This window comes from Cervus elaphus, chromosome 17 (genome assembly GCF_910594005.1).
Source record: "Cervus elaphus chromosome 17, mCerEla1.1, whole genome shotgun sequence".
In the NCBI taxonomy this organism is placed as follows: Eukaryota; Metazoa; Chordata; class Mammalia; order Artiodactyla; family Cervidae; genus Cervus; species Cervus elaphus.
The window spans coordinates 62364427-62381772 of NC_057831.1; the positions used below are offsets into that span (position 1 = coordinate 62364427).

Consider the following 17346-nt stretch of genomic DNA (forward strand, 5'->3'; position numbering starts at 1 on the left):
ATATACTATAATTGAGATCATAAAAAATGAGAATATAAGAAAATCCAGCACTATAACAAAAATGAAACAATGAACAAACTCAGAAAACAAAAATTGTCCAAGATGATGGCAAAATGTGTCATGAATTTTGAATAATTGTTAAATAATGAAAATTATTATGCATTTTACCTAAAATGGGAGAGTATTTTAGCTCATGTAGTTCTAAGGCTAATTGCTTGGAACACAGAGAGAGAAACATCTGTTATTATCACATATTATCAAGTCTAATATTGGAGAGATTTTGTAAGCCATTAATAATGTAAATATTCTTTAGTCACTTTCATTTTAATTGCTTTTGACTTAATTAGCCAAATATATAAATTTTGGTAGTTATTAAGAAATCAAAAATAAATATTAAACCTCACTGTGTAAAAATGTCAGTAGCAAGATTTAGGAGATGCAATTTGGAGAAAGAATAGGCGTATTAGCACCACCAACTTTCATTTTAGATGGTCAAATGGTACTGTAAATACTTATGGAAAAAGAAATAAAACTTTATATTTAAAGTTTAATTGTAAATAATAGAAGGATTGTTGCTGAAGCTGAAGCTCCAATACTTCGGCCACTTGATGTGAAGAGCCGATTCATTGGAAAAGACCCTGATGCTGGGCAAGACAGAAGGCAAAAGAAGGGGCAACAGAAGGTGAGGTGGTCAGACGGCATCACTGACTCGACGGACATGAATCTGAGCAAACTCTAGGAGACAGCGAGGACAGAGGGGCCTGGTGTGCTGCAGTCCATGATGTGGCAGAGAGTCAGACGAAACTTAGCAACTGAACAAGTAAATGATAGAACTAAAATAATAATAGTATGTTTAACAAACAAAATTGGGACGGGGTATACAGTATATAGACCCTGTCAGAAAATGAATGCTGTCTAAAATTGAAAATCCATAAATGTAAACTATGTATATGTATACATATATACAACACATTTTATTAATAATATATTAGAAAAGTACTAGAAAACTAATATTTTTCAAAAATTCTTTGGTATTTCATGTGCTAACATGTACATTCATTAATTTATATTGAACCTTTAAAGGAGAAGAATATTAGTGGGAGTTAGTTACCAAGATTCCAATATGAAAGTAACAGTTTTATTAAAGTAGTGAAATAACATGAGTTTTTCACTTCTAATTTTAAGTTTTTTGATACTATAACATTGTTTTTAACTTTAGAACATAATTTTATATTAAACCTGTTCAAAATTTATTAGACTGTTAATGTTACTAGGAGGATGAAGATTTTAGTTTTCCTGCTCTATTCTTAGAACATAGAACAATGATTGGCATATGATAGATGTTCCACAAACATTTGTTGAGTGAAAGCAATTTGAATTCAACAAATGGTTTTAATTATCTCCTACATGAAAGGCAATATTTTAGGTTCAGCGACTCCAACTCTAATCACTCTCTTTTCTTTGTATAAATCCCATTTTGATTCCACTTTAATAATTTAATTTCATCCCTATTGCTCTATGACCTTTTGCTTCATATGCTTTGCCTCCATGGAAACCTAAAATACTTTAATATTACACTTGACCTTCCAGGGGAACTGCCATTTAAGATAAAAACCAGAGAAAGAGTCGGAATTGCATCATGGGACTAGCAGACATTGAGGCAACAGCATTTAGGACAACTTGGTATGTCAGAAGAATAGGGAGAGCTTTGATACCGTTAAAACATAGTGTTTGAAGAGTAAATGTAGTCAGACTGTTTCTAATCCTGGGGAAAAAATAAAAGAACAGAGTAAGCTATTTAAGAACAACTGTGTCTCAAAACTATCTATACAGCTGCAGCCAGGAATTGATATGAAGTAGCAGAAATGGCAGCCCATCCCAGTGTTCTTGCCTGGAGAATCCCAGGGTCCGGGGAGCCTGGTGGGCTGGGGTCGCACAGAGTCGGACACGACTGAAGCGGCTTAGCAGCAGCAGCAGCACTGTTCCTAGGATATTTGGAACAGGAACACGGTACATATAATATTTATATGTAATCATATGTATAGTTGGATTAGTAAAATTATTAGAACTTGGTGACTTAATAGTTATATGCAAGGAGGTTTGAGGATGGTTTGGGTAAACTTCTTACAGAGAATTTGATGGGAAACAGATTTTAATTTTTTTGATGAGGGTAATGATGATGTTATATGTGTTTTCTTGTGATTATGCTGAAGTATGTGAAATGGTGAATTAGTTCAGTACATTTAAGATGCTTGAGTGAAATTCAAGTGCAGATGTCCAACTACTTAATTATGAGTTAGAAACTGGGTGTTCATCTCAGAAGAAGGGACTAATGATAAAGTTTCACAATCAATAGCATAAAGAATTGATAAACTTGAAAATTAATAAATAAGTATATTTACTGCTACATTTTTATTTAGAATTCTTTTACATTATTTTATCCCACATATGCTTTATACATTACATAAATAATCAGATGTAGTATTTTTTAAACATGTGTTACTCACTAAGCTCAATACTGGATACTTTACATTTATTGCTCATTTAATATTTACAGAAACTGTGTGAGGGACTGACAGCCCTCTACTGATGGTGGAACTCAAGGTCACAAAATATTTTCCTCGTGTTCCACAGATCGTGAGACCTCCTGAAAGGCTGAATCTGGGGCGAAGTTTGTTTTATATTTGTGTCCACATTTACCCACCAGCAATGCTGCCTCCTGTCTATTTCAGTTCCGTTCTCTATTTTTCAGGAAGAAATTGCTTCACTAAAACTATTATTTCACAACTTGCTACCCACTCTCATGTCTGCTGTTGGTGATTAGAGATATTTACTTGACTAAAAATGAACAATGTGGGGAAATATACAGTGGATCCTTTTGGGGCTTTTTGGTTGCTTTTCCAAACCTTCTTAGCATCACAGTTTCGTCTAAAAGTTACCACCCTGTACACATTTTACATTGACATATTGCCTTATTATTATACAAAAGGAGGTGTCTGACATGATGGAGCCTAGAGCCACCCTTGAGATCTTGTTTTCGAGTTACTGTTCTGTAATAATTCATGTTAATAAATAGGTTTGCAGAAATATGGTTGAGGTTCTTAAAGGACATTTGTCCCTATGTCATAGTATGTAAATCCTGTTTAAAACAGACAATGTGCACATACAGGCACACACACAATAAAAACATCTAGGATAACACAACATTCAATTACACAATATCCAGCCTTTCAACTAGTGGACCTTTATAAACCAGGACACAAACCAAATTCATAATTAAAAGGGATTTTGTTCTCTGGATGGTGTCCTTCACTTTGACTGCAAATGCAGGACTGTAGTATCACACTTGTGACACTGGTGATTATCACTGGCAAAGGTTCTCTGCTGTCCCCAGTCCAGCCAATGCTCATGTCCTCAGCACCTTCCTTCCTCACTAATGACTGTGAAGCAATAATATCCCTTTCTGGAATTACTCAGTAATTGCTGAGGGATCTTTTAAGTTAACAGGAAGTCAGAGATTGTGCAACATTCAGAAAGCTTTGTTATACTAATGTAATGTAATGTGCATGCTCAGTCGTGTCTGACTCTGTGACCTCATGGACCATAGCCCACTGGGCTCCTCTGTCCACGGGATTCTCCTGGCAAGAATACTGGAGTGGGTTGCCATTCCCTCCTCCAGGAGATCTTCCCGAACCAGGAATCGAAACAGTGTTTCTTGCATCTTCTGCATAGGCAGGCAGAATTTTTTACCACTGGGTATAATATCTTCAGTCAATTACGTGTGTCTTCCCATCATTAAAGAATTCGTCTCTAACTTGACTTTCCTAGATGCATTTTTTCAGGAAGTTCCTTGACCCTTGATGATTGCGGCAAGGACAAAAGTGCAGTTAGTGAAATGCAGACTCTGAAAAACATGTCATATTGGGAACCTATATTTATGTCTTTTGTTATAAGTAATATTTCAGTGAAAATAATAAATCTTTCCTTGGATAAGTGACAGATGGTTTAGATTGGCAAATTTGCTCTCAGTAAATCCATAAGAGGAAACAAACTCTCACGTTTCAGAAGGGTAACAACAGGTCAAATACGAAGATTTGGATCTAATCCTTCAGCAGCTGGACTATGAGTGAATATCCTTGCTCTAAAGCTATATTTTAGAAAGTTCTCTTTGAGAGACTGTATCATGCATCTTATTTCAAAGAAGTCTGATTAATTTCTCTTATGCTTTGCAAAATTGCTTTTGGTTACCAACCTTCTCTGTATATTAAATATGTAAGCATGAGCATTGTTAATTTCTCTATGTAAGTCGATGATAGAAACACAACCACAAGCCCAGGAGCTTAAATGTTCTTCCATTTTCATCCTTTTTACTTAGCTTTATTTTGCAAAATGAGAAGATTTCAGAAACATAAATGAGAACTTCAATCTTGATGCTTAAAGTTCGCTATTTATTTTCTCCTGTCGAAATTAATGTAAACTACCAGAGATCAAATTGCCAACATCTGCTAGATCATTGAAAAAGCAAGAGAGTTCCAGAAAAACATCTATTTCTGCTTTATTGACTATGCCAAAGTCTTTGACTGTGTGGATCACAACAAACTGTGGAAAATTCTGAAAGAGATAGGAATACCAGACCACCTGACCTGCCTCTTGAGAAACCTGTATGCAGGTCAGAAAGCAACAGCTAGAACTGGACATGGAACAACAGACTGGTTCCAAATAGGAAAAGGAGTACATCAAGGCTGTATATTATCACCCTGCTTATTTAACTTCTATGCAGAGTACATCATGAGAAATGCTGGGCTGGAGGAAGCACAAGCTGGAATCAAGATTGCCAGGAGAAATATCAATAACCTCAGATATGCAGATGATACCACCCTTATGGCAGAAAGTGAAGAACTAAAGGGCCTCTTGATGAAAGTGAAAGAGAAAAGTAAAAAGTTGGCGTAAAGCTCAACATTCAGAAAACTAAGATCATGGCATCTGGTTCCATCACTTCATGGCAAATAGATGGGGAAACAGTGGAAACAGTGTCAGGCTTTATTTTTGGGGCCTCCAAAATCACTGCAGATGGTGACTACAGCCATGAAATTTAAAGATGCTTGCTGTTTGGAAGGAAAGTTATGACCAACCTAGACAGCATATTAAAAAGCAGAGACATCACTTTGTCAACAAAGGTCCATCTAGTCAGGGCTATGGTTTTTCCAGTGGTCATGTATGGATGTGAGAGTTGGACTATAAAGAAAGCTGAGTGCTGAAGAATTGATGCTTTTGAACTGTGGTGTTGGAGAAGACTCTTGTGAGTCCCTTGGTCTGCAAGGAGATCCAACCAGTCCATCCTAAAGGAAATCAGTCCTGGGTGTTCATTGGAAGGACTGATGCTGAAGCTGACACTCCATTACTTTGGCCAACTGAAGTGAAGAGCTGACTCATTTGAAAAGACCCTGAGGCTGGGAGGGATTGGGGGCAGGAGGAGATGGGGACAACAGAGGATGAGATGGTTGGATGGCATCACTGACTCGATGGACATGAGTTTGAGTAAACTCTGGGAGTTGGTGATGGACAGGGAGGCCTGGCGTGCTGCAGTTCATGGGGTTGCAAAGAGTCGGACAAGACTGAGCAACTGAACTGAGCTGAACTGAAATATTTAATGGAGAATCTAAAATTCTTCTTTAAGAGCTCATTTGGAGCAGTCTTCTGACTGTTATCCCATGTTTTCATGTGGCTCAGAATTATGGAAAATCCTGCTACTGTGACATGTGATTAACACTTATAGGCTTATATTTCTCATGTAAAGAAATTCAGAAGAGGTTATCAGAGCCATTCACATGACTTAATAGTGCAATGCTAACTTGATATCCTTTATCTTCCCAGTTTACTAACTTGCACTTGTGATTTTGGCTGTCATGATCACAGAATTATTGATGTACACTGGAGAGCATGTCTCAATTAAATTATGAAAAAGGGGGAGTATCAAAGGAAGATAGGTCCTCTGGAGGGCTTCATGTGTCAGATAATAGCTGCAAGGGTGTTGGATGATATGCACTTTAGTATTACTGCTTTGTTAGTAGAGGAAGACAAGGGAAATTGATTTCAGCATCACTTTTGAGAAGTCCACCCAATGTGTTCCATGGTTTATTAAGTAAAATGCTATCAGGTGGCACTAATGGTAAAGAACCCACCTGCCAATGCAGGAGACGTAAGAGATGTGGGTTCAACCCCTGGGTCGGGAAGATCCCCTGGAGAAGGGCATGGCAACCCACTCCAGTATTCTTGCCTGGAGGATCCCAAGGACAGAGGAGCCTGGTGGGTTATGGTCTGTAGGGTTGCAAAGATTCAGACACACACAACTGAAGCAACTTAGCACTCATTCTTTTAATTACAAGGGAATGAATCACTTTCATAACACAATATAGCACTAGAGGAAAATGAAACTTATAGATGTGAAAAATTGTTTTTGTCTCATTCCTAGTTATGATAGCAAACCATATATTTGCTTGTATTTGCCTGTTCTTTATTTTGAAGCCTCATGTCTTTTATGGAATCATAACTAAAATTTTAACTTCTCCAAATAAAAGATCACCACTTATTCACTTTTGTATTTCTTCCAGAATATGACATTGCTCAGAGTATTAATAGATATCCAGTAACATTGATCAATTAAAATAATGAATATTTTAACCACTCTTAAAATATGCAGAATAATTACTCAAGGTGGTTTGGAGGAGTTTTATTTACTATAGTTATTAAATGAGTAATATAATTTGGCTAAAAATTTTAGAAACTTCATAAATATATGAATAATATTTTTGTTCACACTAAAATAATATGTTTGAAATTAGATTTTCAGAGATACTTTCCCTTGTCATTTCACCCCATCTTTTCTGGCCACTCAGAATAGACCTAATAGGCATTAGCTGTTACTGGCCTTCATAGATAGCCTGAGATTACTTTCTGCTCTTTCCATATAATTATTGTGCAACTTGCCCAGCTTTTAATTCCAGCTCCAGGACATGGAGGGATTGGCTGTACTGATTGAAATATTAGGGATAATTTTTTGCACTAAAATCCTAAAGGGGAGTCAATAAAAAGACCTAAGGAAATGATGAATGAGGATTGGATGATTTTAGATGCTCAGATATGCCCTGTATTGTTTAGATTGACTAGATATGCTTTTAGAAAATGCACATCCCTGCATTTAAACTCGTAAGAAAGATCTTTTGTAGAAACAAGCAACTACAAGATTATTGGTCCTATGTTCTTTTACTTATGAATGGATGGTAAGATGCTAGAATATTAAGACACAGATAAGTGATGTAGATTTAGGATTTGGGAATAGATATACTTAGAGTACACTTCTCAATTTAGCTTTTGCCTTAGGCTATTCATATTAAATTTGACGAAGCAAAAATGATCTGAAAAGGAAGATATTGGAAGACATGACTAGAGCTCACTGTGCTATCTGATTTTATTCTGTTTGGGGGAACATGTTCTTTAGAGATGACCATGGCCATATGGTTTGTATTGGCCAGTGAAACATGAACCTGAAATAACATACATATTTTCCAAGTGGAGGTATTTAAGAGTCATGAATGAGCATCTGTGCACACCTCCTCTGCCTCAGCAATAGTGAGAGCACATGTTAATATGTAATGCCATGAAACCAAAGCAACCTGGAATGATGAGTCAAAATTTAGAAGGCAGCTTCTCTAGGGAGTCATCTAGACAGTAGACTGCATGATTAAGAAAGAAACTTCCCTTAAAAGTTTCTGTACACGTCAATCTGAAACAAACACAGCATTGTTTATCAACCATGCTCCAATAGGAAATAAAAATTTTTAAAGTTTCTGATATTTAGGTGATGTTACTACAGTATCATGAAGCCTACTTTGGCTGAACTTCTAGATTCTCAAAAATTTGAGAAATGAAAAGTGATTTTAAAATACTTATTTTACTCATAACATCTGTGGTGTGGGATAAAAATCTAAGCTCAGTATGGGGAAGGAAATGGAACTTGTAAGTTAACTTCAAAAGTAGGCACATTCCTCCCTCCTTCCAACTATAGGTAAAGCTGGAATCCCTACCTGGAATATCTTCTCAAGAAAGGATGAAGGAATAGGGGATGGTGAGAAATACTGGACCTTTGCTGGCAGACTCACTACCAAAAAGGAGAGGAGAGGCACCTAGTTGAACATGACCAGTTTATTGTTACCAAATATTCTGAAGTTATTTCAGCTTCCCTGACATTAAGAGGATAAGGGGCAGAGAGACTGGGAAGGTACCAGCAACCCTACTTGTAAACAAACAGGATGGGGAATAAGATTTTCTCTTGCCATCCTGCAAGACTCCATCTGGTCCCTACCTTCTGTTCCAGTTACATATTGCATTCCTGTATTTAGCCTTGAAGGCATATGAACATGCTATTTCCTTTTAATTAAACAAACATCTCTCATTCATCATTCAAATCTCAACTCAATAGCTATTTCCCCAGTTAAACCTTCTCTGCCTCCTTAACTAGATCAGTTTTCTTTATTAAGAGCTATTTTATTGCATCGTTTATCTCTTACTTACTTAACCACATTTGTGATTTTATATTTCTTGTGTAATTAATTTTATTAACGCCTGTCTCCCTAATGAGATTATAAATGAAATAATATTATGCCTGTCTTGTCCATCATTTATTCTTTGTGTTTTGCATGATGGAGCTGTTTTTCTTTCTCTTCCTCTCTTTCCTTCTATTTCCCTCTCTTCTTCCTGCTTGTCCTCCATCTTCCCCTCCTCTATCCCCTTCTATTTTCTTTGATCTCTCTCTCTTCAAATATGTGTGTGTGTATATACATATATACAAACAACTATATTTCTACATACATGTGAATATGCATCAAAAACACACATAGTATATAGTACATAGGAATTATTATTTATAAACACAAAATTGTATAGATGTGTACAGAATGTATGTAAGCTAAGCATATAAAATATTTAAATATATTAAAGATATACATTCACAATGTATAAATGCATACAGGTGAGAAATACTTAGAAGATAGATGAAGTATCTAAAGTAATTTGTATAAAATAACTGGTAAATGAAATCAGTTTTAAGGAAAACAAAGAATATCAAATTATGGAGTGCAATAAAGATGTGCAATTAAACAGTTTGAGAGTAAATTATAAGAGAATATTCGTTTACCAGTATACTGATTTTGCCTGTAAGTCAGAGCACTTTGATGAACCAGAAGTGAAGTTTCATGATGGGCACTCAGATTGATTTCATTATATATTAACTCATTATTGACATTTGCATGTAGAGTCCATATTAAAGTGTAAGTTAAGTGGCTACAACAAAGAAACTCAGAATATAATGAATAAATGCATGCATTTAATGTAGGTAGGCTACCTCTGCTCCACAGAATCATCTAGGATTTGTCATAATCATTTCTTAAATCTTTTTCCTTCAGCCCCCCTTTAATTTTAGTATGTGGTCAAAGCTGAGTTATTCTCACCACATTCAGACCCTGAGTAAGGAGGTAAGAGTTTAAGTCCAAGAAAACAGATTTAACTTTAATTGACCCAGAACTACCCACTGTCTGTCTGTTGACCATCGCTAGTTCAGAGGGGCTGGGGAATGTTCTGTCTGGTAGATAGACAGTTACAACTCTTTCGCTAAGGGAGAAATCTGTACTTTGCCATACAGTTCATGTAGGAAAATTGTGATGGCAAGAACCAGAGCATTATTTTGAATATTGATTCTCTTACCTTTTAAAAAAAATATCCTTCTGATGTGGAGCGTCTAAAACAAGTATTTACCGTGGGGGCTCTGCTGGGTCTGCACCGCTGCACGTGGGCCTCCTCTAGTTGCAGCGAGCGAGGCTCGCCCTCTCTGTAGCCTGCGGGGCTTCTCACCGTGGTGACTTTCCTTGCGGGGACCATGGGCTCCAGGTGCGTGGGCTTCAGTAGCTGCGCGCGAGGGCTCAGCCGTGTGGCTCAGGGGCTCCACGTGTGGACTTCAGCATTTGTGGCGCGAGGGGATCTTCCCAGACCAGGGATGGAACCTGTGTACCCTGCATCGACAGGCAGATTCTTAGCCACTAGATCACCAGCGAAGCCCTGGTTCTCTTATCTTTTTAATTTTTTCAGAAAGTTACTTGGTTGCAAGATTTCTTTTTATGTCTTGCTTCTTTCTTAAGTAACTCATTTTTGTTTCAGAAACATAAATTTGCAATTTCATATTGCAGTTTAATGGAGAAGACAGATTTATTATAGGAACAGAATTCTGTTTATATAAATTTGTGGTAATTCTGTTTCATTAAAGAAGGATATTTGAAAAAGATAACAAGCAAACTAACATTTCAAAAATCTTAGATAAATTAGAAGTGAATGTTGATTTTCTTAATATGCCTAAGATCACAGGTTTTCAAATTCTGTTGAGCAGTTACATAATTTTGAAGAGAAGAGTGAGGAATGACTGACGATGTGCATTTTGGGGGCAAGGGAGTGTTGCTGTTTTGAAGGAAATTGAGAAGACAGTTCTAAACTTCTTCCTGGGATTTTAACTATTGTAAATAGAACTGCTAGGAACATTGGTTGATGTATTTATATGTTCACATATATATTTCATATATATTTATGTTGAGAATATATGTGGAAATAGAATTGCTATATCATAATCCTATGTTTAACTTTCATAGAAACTGCAAACAAAGTTTTCTAAAGTTTTTCCACTAATTATCCACCGAAACTATCTGGGCCTGGAGATTCTTTTTTTAGGAGCTTTTACATTTCTGATTCAATTTCTTTAAGATTTATAGAACTACTCAGTTAATCCATTACATGTTGAAGAAAGTTTGGCAATTTGTTACTTTAAGGAATTGGGCCATTTTCTCTAACTTGTATAACTTATATCTGTAGAATTGTTGGTTGTTGTATTTGGTTACTCAGCTGCGTCTGACTCTTTTGTGACCCCAGAGCCTGTAACCCGCCAGACTCCTCTGTCCATGGGATTTCCCAGATAAGAATACCGGAGTGTGTTCCCATTTAGTATTCATTTACTGTTTGTTTAATAGGCACCCGATTATAGTTATGTCAGTATTATTACTCTTTGATCTTGATAGTTTTCTTTGCTCTGAAGTCTACTTTTTTCTGATATTAATATAGTTTTTGTGTTTTTTTTAAATTCACTTTTGCATGGTATACCTTTTAATCATTTTACGTCGACACATTTTATTGTATTTGAAGTGAAGTTCTTGTAAATAGAGCTGGACATGGGGTACCTTTTGGACACCACATTCATTTTGAATATAGTTCTTTCCAGTAACCGTGGGAGGATATAAAACCAATTCTACCAGTTTAGCCCACAGCATCATAGAGAAGCAACAATCCAAAAGTGTAACATGTGCTTCTTACAAGAACTGAGAGTCATTAAGAGGCATTTTCTAATTTAGTGTAAAAATGAAACAGCCCTTAAGAATACAACTGATAATACAACTTTATTAAAATCTTAAATGTAAACAGAGGCATACAGTGAACTGCAAAAATTTTGGAATTTAGTAATCAGTGAATTTCACAACAGTAAGGTAAATTTCATTTGAGTCATTGGAAAAGACCCTGATGCTGGGAAACGTTGAAGGCAAAAGGAGAAGAGGGTGACAGAGGATGGAGATGAATCTGAGCAAACTTCAGGAGACAGTGAAGGAAAGGGCAACCTGGACTGCTGAGGCCCATGGGTTCACAAAGAGTTAGACACGGCTTAGTGACCAGACAGCAAAACAAGGTAAAGTTCCGGGATGACATGGGGCAGAGAAGAGAAACAATTTCATGATAGAAAAAAATTTAAAGGAAAAAAAATCATTTCCCTTAGGATCATCTTAATGTTGTTGTTTAGTTGCTAATTCGTGTTCAACTCTTTTGTAACTCCATGGTCTGTAGTCCACCAGGGTCCTCTGTTCATGGGATATCCCAGACAAGAATATACTCGAGTGGGTTGCCATGTCCTCTTCCCGGGGATCTTCCCAACCCAAGGATCCAACCTGCTTCTTCAGTCAATTTGTATCTTTATTGATATGAGTACCTTTACATGTTTTAGTCTTCATTACAAAGGATTACATTAATCATGCTTCTTAGGGTACAGTTACTACTGATTCAAGCAAGAGCTCTGTTTTATGTGTATGTGTGTATGCATGCATCTCTGCACCTCTGTATCTATGTATCGACCTATCTCTCCTCTCCCATATCCAATTCTGATTGGAATTTTCATTCTGTTAGCATCACATCTTGATGAAAGTGAATTTATAAAGTTTATTTTATCAATATTTCTATTATGCTTAGAAATGTTTACTTATAAATTATGATAATACTGTTACACTAAACTCTTTATATGGTTTACTATACACTATTTTAGGTGAGGTTCTAATACTCTGTTCTTATTGTAAAGTTCTCATAAACAATTCATCTGGGAACTCTCATGTTACTGATAAGAATAGGTACATCCCAGATAATAATTCTAGCCAATATTCCTTTGACTAAAAATAGTATAATAAACTCTCCATTACTTGTGGTTCTTACAATTTAGTTATGAACAGAAAAGTAGATTTTTAGGCCCAACACAACATAATAATAACTAGATAATACACACTATGCTAAGTGATTTACATGGATTTTCTCACGTAATTCTTTTTTTTTAAATTTTTTTAATTTATTTTTTATTTATTTTTATTTTATTTTATTTTTTTTCATTATTTTTTTTTTCCAGTGGGTTTTGTCATACATTGATATGAATCAGCCATGGATTTACATGTATTCCCAATCCCGATTCCCCCTCCCACCTCCCTCTCCACCCGATTCCTCTGGGTCTTCCCAGTGCACCAGGCCCGAGCACTTGTCTCATGCATCCCACCTGGGCTGGTGATCTGTTTCACCATAGATAGTATACATGCTGTTCTTTTGAAATATCCCACCCTCACATTCTCCCACAGAGTTCAAAAGTCTGTTCTGTACTTCTGTGTCTCTTTTTCTGTTTTGCATATAGGGTTATCGTTATCACCTTTCTAAATTCCATATATATGTGTTAGTATGCTGTAATGTTCTTTATCTTTCTGGCTTACTTCACTCTGTATAATGGGCTCCAGCTTCATCCATCTCATTAGGACTGGTTCAAATGAATTCTTTTTAACCGCTGAGTAATATTCCATGGTGTATATGTACCACAGCTTCCTTATCCATTCATCTGCTGATGGGCCTCTAGGTTGCTTCCATGTCCTGGCTATTATAAACAGTGCTGCGATGAACATTGGGGTGCACGTGTCTCTTTCAGATCTGGTTTCCTCAGTGTGTATGCCCAGAAGTGGGATTGCTGGGTCATATGGCAGTTCTATTTCCAGTTTTTTAAGAAATCTCCACACTGTTTTCCATAGCGGCTGTACTAGTTTGCATTCCCACCAACAGTGTAAGAGGGTTCCCTTTTCTCCACACCCTCTCCAGCATTTATTGCTTGTAGACTTTTGGATAGCAGCCATCCTGACTGGCGTGTAATGGTACCTCATTGTGGTTTTGATTTGCATTTCTCTAATAATGAGTGATGTTGAGCATCTTTTCATGTGTTTGTTAGCCATCTGTATGTCTTCTTTGGAGAAATGTCTGTTTAGTTCTTTGGCCCATTTTTTGATTGGGTCATTTATTTTCCTGGAATTGAGCTTCAGGAGTTGCTTGTATATTTTTGAGATTAATCCTTTGTCTGTTTCTTCATTTGCTATTATTTTCTCCCAATCTGAGGGCTGTCTTTTCACCTTCCTTATAGTTTCCTTTGCTGTGCAAAAGCTTTTAAGTTTCATTAGGTCCCATTTGTTTAGTTTTGCTTTTATTTCCAATATTCTGGGAGGTGGGTCATAGAGGATCTTGCTGTGATTTATGTCGGAGAGTGTTTTGCCTATGTTCTCCTCTAGGAGTTTTATAGTTTCTGGTCTTACATTTAGATCTTTAATCCATTTGGAGTTTATTTTTGTGTATGGTGTTAGAAAGTGTTCTAGTTTCATTCTTTTACAAGTGGTTGACCAGTTTTCCCAGCACCACTTGTTAAAGAGGTTGTCTTTTTTCCATTGTATATCCTTGCCTCCTTTGTCAAAGATAAGGTGTCCATAGGTTCGTGGATTTATCTCTGGGCTTTCTATTCTGTTCCATTGATCTATATTTCTGTCTTTGTGCCAGTACCATACTGTCTTGATGACTGTGGCTTTGTAGTAGAGTCTGAAGTCAGGCAGGTTGATTCCTCCAGTTCCATTCTTCTTTCTCAAGATTACTTTGGCTATTCGAGGTTTTTTGTATTTCCATACAAATTGTGAAATTATTTGTTCTAGTTCTGTGAAAAATACCGTTGATAGCTTGATAGGGATTGCATTGAATCTATAGACTGCTTTGGGTAGAATAGCCATTTTGACAATATTGATTCTTCCAATCCATGAACACAGTATGTTTCTCCATCTGTTTGTGTCCTCTTTGATTTCTTTCATCAGTGTTTTATAGTTTTCTATGTATAGGTCTTTTGTTTCTTTAGGTAGATATACTCCTAAGTATTTTATTCTTTTTGTTGCAATGGAGAATGGTATTGTTTCCTTAATTTCTCTTTCTGTTTTTTCATTGTTAGTATATAGGAATGCAAGGGATTTTTGTGTGTTAATTTTATATCCTGCAACTTTACTATATTCATTGATTAGCTCTAGTAATTTTCTGGTAGAGTCTTTAGGGTTTTCTATATAGAGGATCATGTCATCTGCAAACAGTGAGAGTTTTACTTCTTCTTTTCCTATCTGGATTCCTTTTACTTCTTTTTCTGCTCTGATTGCTGTGGCCAGAACTTCCAACACTATGTTGAATAGTAGTGGTGAGAGTGGGCACCCTTGTCTTGTTCCTGATTTCAGGGGAAATGCCTTCAATTTTTCACCATTGAGGGTGATGCTTGCTGTGGGTTTGCCATATATAGCTTTTATTATGTTGAGGTATGTTCCTTCTATTCCTGCTTTTTGGAGAGTTTTAATCATAAATGAGTGTTGAATTTTGTCAAAGGCTTTCTCTGCATCTATTGAGATAATCATATGGTTTTTATCTTTCAATTTGTTAATGTGGTGTATTACATTGATTGATTTGCGGATATTAAAGAATCCTTGCATTCCTGGGATAAAGCCCACTTGGTCATGGTGTATGATTTTTTTAATATGTTGTTGGATTCTGTTTGCTAGAATTTTGTTAAGGATTTTTGCATCTATGTTCATCAGTGATATTGGCCTGTAGTTTTCTTTTTTTGTGGCATCTTTGTCTGATTTTGGAATTAGGGTGATGGTGGCCTCATAGAATGAGTTTGGAAGCTTACCTTCATCTGCAATTTTCTGGAAGAGTTTGAGTAAGATAGGTGTTAGCTCTTCTCTAAATTTTTGGTAGAATTCAGCTGTGAAGCCATCTGGTCCTGGGCTTTTGTTTGCTGGAAGATTTCTGATTACAGTTTTGATTTCCTTGCTTGTGATGGGTCTGTTAAGATCTTCTACTTCTTCCTGGTTCAGTTTTGGAAAGTTATACTTTTCTAAGAATTTGTCCATTTCATCCAAGTTGTCCATTTTATTGGCATAGAGCTGCTGGTAGTAGTCTCTGATGATCCTTTGTATTTCAGTGTTGTCTGTTGTGATCTCTCCATTTTCATTTCTAATTTTGTTAATTTGGTTTTTCTCTCTTTGTTTCTTAATGAGTCTTGCTAATGGTTTGTCAATTTTGTTTATTTTTTCAAAAAACCAGCTTTTAGCTTTGTTGATTTTTGCTATGGTCTCTTTAGTTTCTTTTGCATTTATTTCTGCCCTGATTTTTAAGATTTCTTTCCTTCTGCTAACTCTGGGGTTCTTCATTTCTTCCTTCTCTAATTGCTTTAGGTGTAGAGTTAGGTTATTTATTTGGTTTTTTTCCTGTTTCTTGATGTAAGCCTGTAACGCTATGAACCTTCCCCTTAGCACTGCTTTTACAGTGTCCCATAGGTTTTGGGTTGTTGTGTTTTCATTTTCATTCATTTCTATACATATTTTGATTTCTTTTTTGATTTCTTCTATGATTTGTTGGTTATTCAGAAGTGTGTTATTTAGCCTCCATATGTTTGAAGTTTTAACAATTTTTTTCCTGTAATTGAGATCTAATCTTACTGCACTGTGGTCAGAAAAGATGACTGGAATGACTTCAATTTTTTTGAATTTTCCAAGACCAGATTTATGGCCCAGGATGTGATCTATTCTGGAGAAGGTTCCGTGTGCACTTGAGAAAAAGGTGAAGTTGATTGTTTTGGGGTGAAATGTCCTATAGATATCAATTAGGTCTAGCTGGTCCATTGTGTCATTTAAGGTTTGTGTTTCCTTGTTAATTTTCTGTTTAGTTGATCTATCCATAGTTGTGAGTGGGGTATTAAAGTCTCCCACTATTATTGTGTTACTATTAATTTCCTCTTTCATACTCGTTAGTGTTTGCCGCACATATTGCGGTGCTCCTATGTTGGGTGCATATATATTTATAATTGTTATATCTTCTTCTTGGATTGATCCTTTGATCATTATGTAGTGTCCTTCTTTGTCTCTTTTCACATCCTTTATTTGAAAGTCTATTGTATCTGATATGAGTATTGCGACTCCTGCTTTCTTTTGGTCTCCGTTTGCATGAAATATTTTTTCCCAGCCCTTCACTTTTAGTCTGTATGTGTCTCTTGTTTTGAGGTGGGTCTCTTGTAGACAGCATATATAGGGGTCTTGTTTTTGTATCCATTCAGCCAATCTTTGTCTTTTGGTTGGGGCATTCAACCCATTTACATTTAGGGTAATTATTGATAGGTGTGGTCCCGTTGCCATTTACTTTGTTGTTTTGGGTTCACGTTTATACAACCTTTCTGCATTTCCTGTCTAGAGAAGATCCTTTAGCATTTGTTGAAGAGCTGGTTTGGTGGTGCTGAATTCTCTCAGCTTTTGCTTATCTGTAAAGCTTTTGAATTCTCCTTCATATCTGAATGAGATCCTTACTGGATACAGTAATCTAGGTTGTAGGTTATTTTCTTTCATTACTTTCAGTACGCCCTGCCATTCCCTTCTGGCCTGGAGGGTTTCTATTGATAGATCAGCTGTTATCCTTATGGGAGTCCCTTTGTGTGTTATTTGTTGTTTTTCCCTTGCTGCTTTTAATATTTGTTCTTTGTGTTTGATCTTTGTGAATTTGATTAATATGTGTCTTGGGGTGTTTCGCCTTGGGTTTATCCTGTTTGGGACTATCTGGGTTTCTTGGACTTGGGTGGCTATTTCCTTCCCCATTTTAGGGAAGTTTTCAGCTATTATCTCC

At 36.4% G+C, this 17346-nt stretch overlaps 1 pseudogene; it reads right to left on the bottom strand.

Annotated features, from left to right (window-relative positions):
* Positions 1-9933, bottom strand: part of LOC122673376 — a 47025-nt pseudogene extending 37092 nt beyond the window's left edge.
* Positions 9934-17346: the final 7413 nt, after the last annotated feature.